Raw genomic sequence first — 9590 nt, 5'->3', positions numbered from 1 at the left:
AGTGCTGCTCTCTGTCCAGTTGTTCTTTAGGGGACACTTGTGATGGTGTTGTTGGCGGTGATCACTCGTGGAACTACTGTTCTGAGCACAACTGATAGCAACATCATTGGATGAATACACTGATACTGAAGTGTGACAAAGAGGGAAAATTTCGGATAATGTGGAGATGGACTTAGCTGTTACAGGCAGATTAACAAATTGAGGAAAGGGGAAATATTTTTTAAAGCTTAGAGAACTTTTTAATTGTAGAATTGCATTGCCCTTATTTTGTAATAATTATAAATTCAAATGTTCAAGGAATGATAAAGTCAGCAGAAATCCTGAAGGACAACACTCCACCCATTCCTTCTCCTTTCCAGTGTATCAGCATAAACGATCGCATTCCAACCTAAATGCATATAAACTTCTCACATATGGGCAAATATAGGATTTATAAAAGAAGAGTTATAATATTCTAGGGATATTGCTGGTGGTTTAATAACTACTGTTTAATATTAATTATATTTATATACAGTTGTGGTCAAAATTTTACGTAACCCGGTAGAATTTTTCCTTTCTTGGCCTTCTTTCAGAGAATATGAATGATAACTAAAAAGATTTTCTCATGGTTATTGGTTGGTTGAAGCCATGTATTGTCAAACTACTGTATTTTCTCTTTTTAAATCTTAATGACAAACAAAAAACATCCAAATGACCCTGATCAAAAGTTCACATACCCTGGTGATTTTGGCCTGATAACATGCACAGAATTTGACACAAATGAGTTTGAATGTCTACTAAAGGTAACATCCTCACCTGTGACCTGTTTGCTTGTAATCAATGTGTGTACATAAAAGCTGAGTGAATTTCTGGGATTCAGACAGACTCTTGCATCTTTCATCCAGCCACTGACGTTTCTGGATTGTGAGTCATGGGGAAAGCAAAAGAATTGTCAACAGATCTACGGGAAAAGGTAGTTAAACGGTATAACATAGGAAAGGGATACAAAAAAAATATCCAAGGAATTGATAATGCCAGTCAGCAGTGTTCAAATTGTGATTAACAAATGGAAAATCATGGGCTCTGTAAAAACCAAACCACGGTCAGGTAGACCAACAAACATTTCGGCCACAACTGCCAGGAAAATTGTTCGGGATGCAAATTAAAACCCACAAATAACATCAGCTGAAAATCAGGACTCTCTGAAAACTAGCGGTGTGGCTGTTCAAGATGCACAATAAGGAGGCACTTAAAGAAAAATGGGCTGCATGGTCGAGTCGCCAGAATAAAATCATTACTGCGTAAATGCCACAAAGCATCTCGCCTACAATACGCCAAACAGCACAGAGACAAGCCTCAAAACTTCTGGAACAAGGTAATTTGGAGTGATGAGACCAAAATTGAACTTTTTGGCCACAACCATAAACATTACATTTGGAGAGAGGTCAACAAGGCCTATGGTGAAAGGAACACCATTCCTACAGTAAAGCACGGAAGTGGATCGCTGATGTTTTAGAGATGTGTGAGCTAACAAAGGCACAGGAAACTTGGTAAAAGTTGAAGGAAAGATGAATGCAGCACATTATCAGCAAATACTGGAGGCAAATTTGCACTCATCAGCCCAGAAGCTGCGCATGGGACGTACTTGGACATTCCAACATGACAACGATCCAAAACACAAGAGCAAGTCAACCTGTCATTGGCTACAGCAGATCAAAGTGAAGGTTCTGGAGTGGCCATCTCAGTCTACTGACCTCAATATCATTGAGCCACTCTGTGGAGATCTCAAGCGCGCAGTTCATGCTAGACAGCCCAGGAATTTACAGGAACTGGAGGCTTTTTGCCAAGAAGAATGGGCAGCTTTACCATCTGATAAATTAAAGAACCTCATCCGCAATTATCACAAAAGACTTCAAGCTGTCATTGATGTTAGAGGGGACAATACACGGTATTAAGAACTGGGGTATGTGAACTTTTGATCAGGGTGATTTGGATGTTTTTGGTTTTCATTAAGATTTAAAAAAAGAAAACACAGTAGTTTGACAATAAATGGCTTCACCAACCAATAACCATGAGTGGAGAAAAAGTTTTTTTGTTATCATTCATATTCTCTGAAACAAGGACAAGAAAGGAAAAATTTTGCCGGGGTATGTAAACTTTTGAGCACAACTGTATTTGATTTATAAATATTCAAGCAAAAATTGGGGATTGATACAGAAGGTTTATATACCCCTCAAGATTCTTAGCTCACAGTATATACACACATAAGCACTTGGCGAGTGTGGTAAATTAAAATAAAACTTTTAATATCGTTTCTATTAAAATAAATAAATATTACGAATAACTACAGGCAAAAATCCCACATATAGTGACACAAACAAATGTTAAAATGTGGATTCTTAGCAAGATAACTCCACAACAGGTTATTACGGTGCTATTATGATAGACGTGACAGTGGTCACATATTTTCACTGAGCCTCATATATATATAAAAGAGAAGACTAGATTGATCTCACCCAGTTCTTTGTATTCAGGTATAGGCGAGAATTATCATCATATCCAGCACTCTTTCAGTGGAAACCAGTCAGTCCATCAAGCGGAGCCAAACGGGAGGCCTATTATGCCCTAAGCATTGCTAACATGGCCCTATTGCCCCAAAGCTCCCACCCTGACAAGGGCAGTCCACATCTGTCCCTTTTGTGGATAAGCCCTAATATATGTTATGCATCTCCCGACGCGTTTCTCCTTCCTGGGTTCTTCAGGGGAGTTAAGTGCACAAAACCATATTCAGCAAAGGCTATTTCATCATGGTCAATATGATGAAATACCCTAAGGATGGGAGCTATGGGGTTATAGGGTCACATTAAATACTAGTACAGCAGTAGTACAGCAGTATGTGAAACCCATTTATTTTTGTGATTTTCCTAAGTTTAAGCAATAATGTCTTGGTCTCCTCACCTAAGAATGGCAGTTAGCATTAGTCAATTAAATTAGTCATATGTGCAAAGTAAACTTTGGCTGACCAAGGTGTACAATTGAACAATACCTGACCAACTCAAGGGCTGACCAAAGTGTGAAAGTAAACAGTGTCCTACAAACTCAATGCTCTGCCAATGTCTTAGGTAAACTATGCCTCACCAATTCAACTCCCTCTGCTGTTACATTTGTAATTTTGTATTTTGTCATGAACTCGTAAACATTTTTGTTCAGAAAAGTCACTATTTTTTCAGCCATAAAAATATTTTTCCATTAAATAATTTGATCAAATTTCCGTTTTTTCCAAAATGGTTTTATGGTTTCACATATGTCTTGCTTTGGTGACCTAACACCTTGCATTGTTCATGCTTCTGTGGTGGAAGCAAAGGTGTACTTTGGGATCCTGAAAAATGCAGCAAAAAAACACCTAAATAAACGCAGCAGAAGTGCAGCAAAAAATGCCACAAAACCTGCTTTTTGTAAGCAGCTTCTTTACCGCCAAGAGAGCAGGTTTTGCTTGCAGAAAAAAATGCAACAAAAACGTGTGACCATAACCTAGAGATTGTTGGTATAAATTTCACCAAAATTATGAAAAGATTCCTGCTCTCTTGGGCTGTTTAAAAGACAGACATGCTTGCTGTGAGCTGGCGTAGATGTGCGCTAACATTCATGCCAATTTCTGAAGTCTTTACTAATAATAAATTTGTTGAAAAGCTGCTGGCCAGTAAACCCCGTCCATTCTTCAAAACTGACATGAGTTGAAAAATGTCTCAATTTGTTTTCATAAATAAGGTGTGCCAAAATCTGTCACCTTCTTATGCCGCAATCACCTGATAAATTCCCTCCATTGATTTTTTTTTTTTAAGCCCAATTCACATGAATCGTGCATCATCATAGAATTATAAGAAATCCAAACATGGCCGCTCACTTTCTTTGATATGGGTACATTTCTAACAGTATATCGTGATAAGGTTATGATTTACAAAAAATATTACACAAATATCTACAAAATGATGAAAAGTATTGTAATGAACAAAAAAAGCATTTTCTGTAAAATTTCCAATTTTTTAAATTAAAATGTAAACAAATTTTATGTATTTTGAAGTACCAAAAATTAGCCATCAAATGCTGTGATACCCTTCCATTATATAAAGCTATTCCAAGGTTTGTATATTCAATAAAAGTCTTTGTTGTCAACCCGCATATTTATTTTCCTTTACCATACCACCCTATATATTTTGCTTAGCACAGAGTGTCACGTCCTTTCCTGTGTCACATAAAGCATATAAAGCTGCAGGCAATATCCTTTTAAACTTGGAATGTCATCCAGTCCTGGTAATCACATATGAATTTGTAGTAAATACAAAAAAAAATGTGCAAATGGTGATGAACCTGCCTGAGGGTACAGAGCACGTGAAAGTGATGTCCTAGTCATCAGGTCCAATGAAACATCCTCATGATCTTCTCACAAAGCCCTTCTGACTTAGAACGTCAATTGAATTATATGCCAGAGTTAAAAAAAAATGGCTTCTATTATTTCCGAGGACATAAAATACTCTTTAACATAGTAACAAGAAATAATTATTAACTGTAACCGCCGGTGACCTCTTTCACGTCCAAAATATTTATCTTGAACTTTTTATCTGTTCTCCATCGAACAAGAAGCTCTTTCTCAACGTAGGCCTCCAACGGAACAACGGTGAGGAGAGCAAGTCTACACATTGTAATGAACTTCTGACCTCTGCGAAAAAGTTACGTCTTAAGTTCGAGCAATGAGGAAGAGTTCTCCAATGTTGTATTGTGTTATTATTAACTTTCTGACCCCTGTAATTAAGGGGGAAGTACAGAGTGAATGCATACTGTGAGTCAACCTTAAACTTTTAACCCACATATAATAACAGCGGTCATTATGCAGCCTCTTCGATGGATGAATTTTTCAATTTTAGCTTTGAACTTGTCATAAATTTCAAGATTTTTTTTTCTTCTTTATTTTTTTTGTGATAGAAGATATCACAAGGACAGTTGAACTTTACCCACGAGGGCTTCTCTATATCTTCTGTTGATGGAAATGTGGGAAATGGAAGAAAATGATATAGATTTGCAGGGAATTTACTACAGGCGGATTAATGTGTAATTCTTGCTGTTTGTTATCGTTCTACGCTAGTTAATATTTATTGAAAAGGATTATCTGAAAGGCAAAATGCAAACAGAATTCACACTCGGTGAAGATAACATGATGGGCATTTACAGATAATCTGGTTATCGTAGCTTACATCAGAGTCTTTGGAAATGGATAATTGGCTTGTAAAAACCTATATATATAAGTATATGAAACTCTAGGAGTAGCCAGGCCTTTCCAAGGAGAGCACAAATGCTCTATAAAACACTTGCACACATGTATAGAAGTTTTTATTTTATATAGTTTCATAAATCTGTCCTGGTATGCATTATACATTCTTATATATATATGCCCCATCCTTATATGTTATTTTACACAATTGCCAGTTTAAGAGAGCTGAATAATTTGCTGAAAATGGGTTCCAATTTTTTGTACCATCGACAGTGGCGTAACTAAAGTCTGATGGGCCCTGGTGCAAGATTTGGACCTGTCCTCTCTGCCCCCTCTTTGTTGGTCAAATGTATGGGCCCTTGAAGCATTCTAAATCCTATAAGGACATACAGTTTGCATCTCCTCCCCCATTACGTAGTAATGTCCCCCATCTTGGGCCCATCCTGGTATATATGGCCCTCATCCTGGCCCCATCCTTGAATATATATATATATATATATATATATATATATATATATATATATATATATATATAGTATGTCCTCCATCCTGGTATACAGTACAGACCAAAAGTTTGGACACACCTTCTAATTTAAAGATTTTTCTGTATTTTCATGGCTATGAAAATTGTATATTCACACTGAAGGCATCAAAACTATGAATTAACACATGTGGAATTATATACTTAACAAAAAAGTGTGAAACAACTGAAAATATGTCTTATATTCTAGGTGCTTCAAAGTAGCCAGCTTTTGCTTTGATGACTGCTTTGCACACTCTTGGCATTCTCTTGATGAGCTTCAAGAGGTAGTCACCAGAAATGGTTTTCACTTCACAGTTGTGCCCTGTCAGGATTAATAAGTGGGATTTCTTGTCTTATAAATGGGGTTGGGACCGTCAGTTGTGTTGTGCAGAAGTCTGGTGGATACACAGCTGATATTCCTACTGAATAGACTGTTAGCTGCTTTTTTCTTGCCATAATACAAATTCTAAGTAAAGAAAAACGAGTGGTCAGTCAGTGCGAAAAATTGGGAAAACTTTGAAAGTGTCCCAAGTGCAGTTGCAAAAACCATCAAGCGCTACAAAGAAACTGGCTCACATGAAGACCGCCCCAGGAAAGAAAGACCAAGAGTTACCTCTGCTTCTGAGGATAAGTTCATCCGAGTCACCAGCCTCAGAAATCTCAGGTTAACAGCAGCTCAGATTAGAGACCAGGTCAATGCCACACAGAGTTCTAGCAGCAGACACATCTCTTCAACAACTGTTAAGAGGAGACTTTGTGCAGCAGGCCTTCATGGTAAAATAGCTGCTAGGAAACCACTGCTAAGGACAGGCAACAAGCAGAAGAGACTTGTTTGGGCTAAAGAACACAAGGAATGGACATTAGACCAGTGGAAATCTGTGCTTTGGTCTGATGAGTCCAAATTTGAGATCTTTGGTTCCAACCACCGTGTCTTTGTGTGACGCAGAAAAGGTGAATGCATGGACTCTACATGCCTGGTTTCCACCATGAAGCATGGAGGAGGAGGTGTGATGGTGTGGGGGTGCTTTGCTGGTGACACTGTTGGGGATTTATTCAAAATTTATTCAAAATTGAAGGCATACTGAACCAGCATGGCTACCACAGAATCTTGCAGCGGCATGCTATTCCATGCTATTATTTTTCAACAGGACAATGACCCCAAACACACCCCCAGGCTGTGTAAGGGCTATTTGACCAAGAGGGGGAGTGATGGGGTGCTACGCCAGATGACCTGGCCTCCACAGTCACCAGACCTGAACCCAGTCGAGATGGTTTGGGGTGAGCTGGACCGCAGAGTGAAGGCAAAAGGGCCAACAAGTGCTAATCATCTCTGGGAACTCCTTCAAGATTGTTGGAAGACCATTTCCGATGACTACCTCTTGAAGCTCATCAAGAGAATGCCAAGAGTGTGTCAAGCAGTCATCAAAGCAAAAGGTGGCTACTTTGAAGAACCTAGAATATAAGACATATTTTCAGTTGTTTCACACTTTTTTGTTAAGTATATAATTCCACATGTGTTAATTCATAGTTTTGATGCCTTCAGTGTGAATGTAAAATTTTCATAGTTATGAAAATACAGAAAAATCTTTCAATTAGAAGGTGTGTCCAAACTTTTGGTCTGTACTGTATATGTTCCCCTTCCTGGCCCCATCCATGTGTGTATAAATATATGTCATCTATCCTGGTATATACGTCACTTATCCTGTGCCTTATCCGGGTATATATATATCCCCCATCCTGGGCCCAATTGTGGTATATATATCCACCATCCGGGTATATATGTCCCTTATCCTGGGCCCCATCCTAGTAAATATGAGTTAACACTATGTGTTATCATAAATTGCCTTCAGACCCCACTGAAATTTTTAAGAATAAAATTGACAAATTAATTGTAAAGGCTTTTGAACTGAAAATAATAAAAAAGAATGGGAATTCTTAACAACTAGACTCCCTGTAGTGCCCACATTCTACTTATGTCCCAAAGTCCACAAGTCACTATAGCAGCCACCCGGGAGACCAATAGTCTCCGGGACAGGCAACATATACAAACGCCCCTGTGTATATCTGGATTTTTACTTGCAACCGTCTGTGCTCTCTTTAAGATCCTACATTCGGGATTCATCGCATCTAATGTCAGAATTGGAAAGATTCAACATCTCCCCTGGCACCCTGATGATTACAATGGACGTTGAGTTGTTATACACTTGTATAGAACATACTTTAGAGCTGCAAGCTGTATCCTTATTCTTGAACTCCAAAGCCTCAGGTGACTGACTACATTATTCATTTTTATTAGATCTTCTCAAACTTGTGCTACTCAATCACTATTTCGTGTTTAATCGTACCTTTTAAAAACAAACTTCTGGTACAGCCATGGGTGCAAGATGTGCTCCCTCTTACGCCAACTTATTTTTAGGTTGGTGGGAGGAGATACATATATGCCACTTACCATCTTTTAAGGCACATGTTGTTAAATGGCACAGATTTATTGACGATATCCTGTTTTTCTGGACTGGGAGCCAAGCGGAATGTGAGGATTTCATTAAGGAACTTAACAATAATCCTTAAAATATTACTCTTACCTCCAGTATCTCTCAGAATCAAGTTGAATTTCTGGATCTCCATACTATTCATCGAGAAGGATCCATAGACATAAAACTGCATCGTAAAAAAACGGCCACCAACAGCTTACTCCACTATGCAAGCTTCCATCCATCTTATGTACAAATGCCATACCAAAAGGTCAGTTCTATTGGGTTCATAGAAATTGTAGCAAAGAGGAGTACTTTGATTCTCAGGCTAAAAAACTAAGTAACCGATTTAGAGATAGAGGATACCCACATAAGCTCGTTGCCCAGGTTTATCAAGCCTCCTTGCTAAAAGATCGTAAAGAACTACTAACAAGCAGTCAAAAAACTAACTATAGCAATATTAATATCATAACTCCATGTAACAACAATTGGGGAGATGTGTATAAAATTCTACATAAGAATTGGAACATTTTGCAAAGTGACTCGAGGTTGCTACCCTTTATTTCAGAACAACCAAAGCTGATTGCCAAAAGGGCTCCAAATCTTACAGACAAATTATGCACCAGTCACTTTAAACGACCAATTAGATCAATGGGCAGAGGGATTAAACTCAAAGGTACGTATCCATGTGGTAACTGTACTATTTCTTCACATGTAGTCTCAAGTGACAAGATCAATATACATGCATCCTCAGAATTTGTTCGCACACATTGCTATGTCAATTGTAGAACCAATAATATTGCTTACATTATTGTTTGCAGCTATCGTAAGCCATACGTCGATCAAATGGGACAAGAGCTTCGTCGAAGAATCCAGCATCATATTCCATATATAGTTTGTGCACGTAAAGATAAAGACAAAGGTAAGACAATCACTAACCTGACTGAACATTTTTTGGGGTCACCACGACAACTGCAAGTGATGGTTGTTGAACAAATAGATGAGAGCATTCGAGGAGGATGATTAACCGATGAATTACTACGTCGAGAATCCAAATGGATCTACAATTTGGATAGTGCATGGACTCAACGAAGCGCTTCTCTTTACAGGATTTTATAAGAAATAAAACACACCATGTTATAGACATTTACCCAGAGAAAAGCAGCAAATAACTAATGTCATCTCCTTTTTACTTTTCTTGACAGGATGAAGGGTGAAGAAGAAACTTCACTCTTTGATGTAAAATATACAGCTCGCCTGACATCGGAACTCATCTGAATTTTCATGGACTGTCAGTGGATTCCACTGGATGAGGCTTGCGCACTCGCAATCAACATAAATAATCAAGATG

At 38.2% G+C, this 9590-nt stretch overlaps 1 long non-coding RNA gene across 1 annotated transcript; it reads left to right on the top strand.

Annotated features, from left to right (window-relative positions):
• Positions 1 to 7898: 7898 nt before the first annotated feature.
• LOC141253049 (uncharacterized) lies at positions 7899 to 8913 on the top strand. The gene is made up of 3 exons (XR_012314204.1): positions 7899 to 8034; positions 8357 to 8510; positions 8808 to 8913. It is a non-coding gene; the product is annotated as an uncharacterized lncRNA (long non-coding RNA).
• The last annotated feature ends 677 nt before the right edge of the window (positions 8914 to 9590 follow it).

The sequence above is a fragment of the Phyllobates terribilis genome, unplaced genomic scaffold (assembly GCF_046119375.1).
Source record: "Phyllobates terribilis strain yellow unplaced genomic scaffold, ASM4611937v1 Scaffold_2__4_contigs__length_985480577, whole genome shotgun sequence".
Lineage (NCBI taxonomy): Eukaryota > Metazoa > Chordata > Amphibia > Anura > Dendrobatidae > Phyllobates > Phyllobates terribilis.
This window is presented reverse-complemented; position numbering and strand designations above follow the sequence as displayed.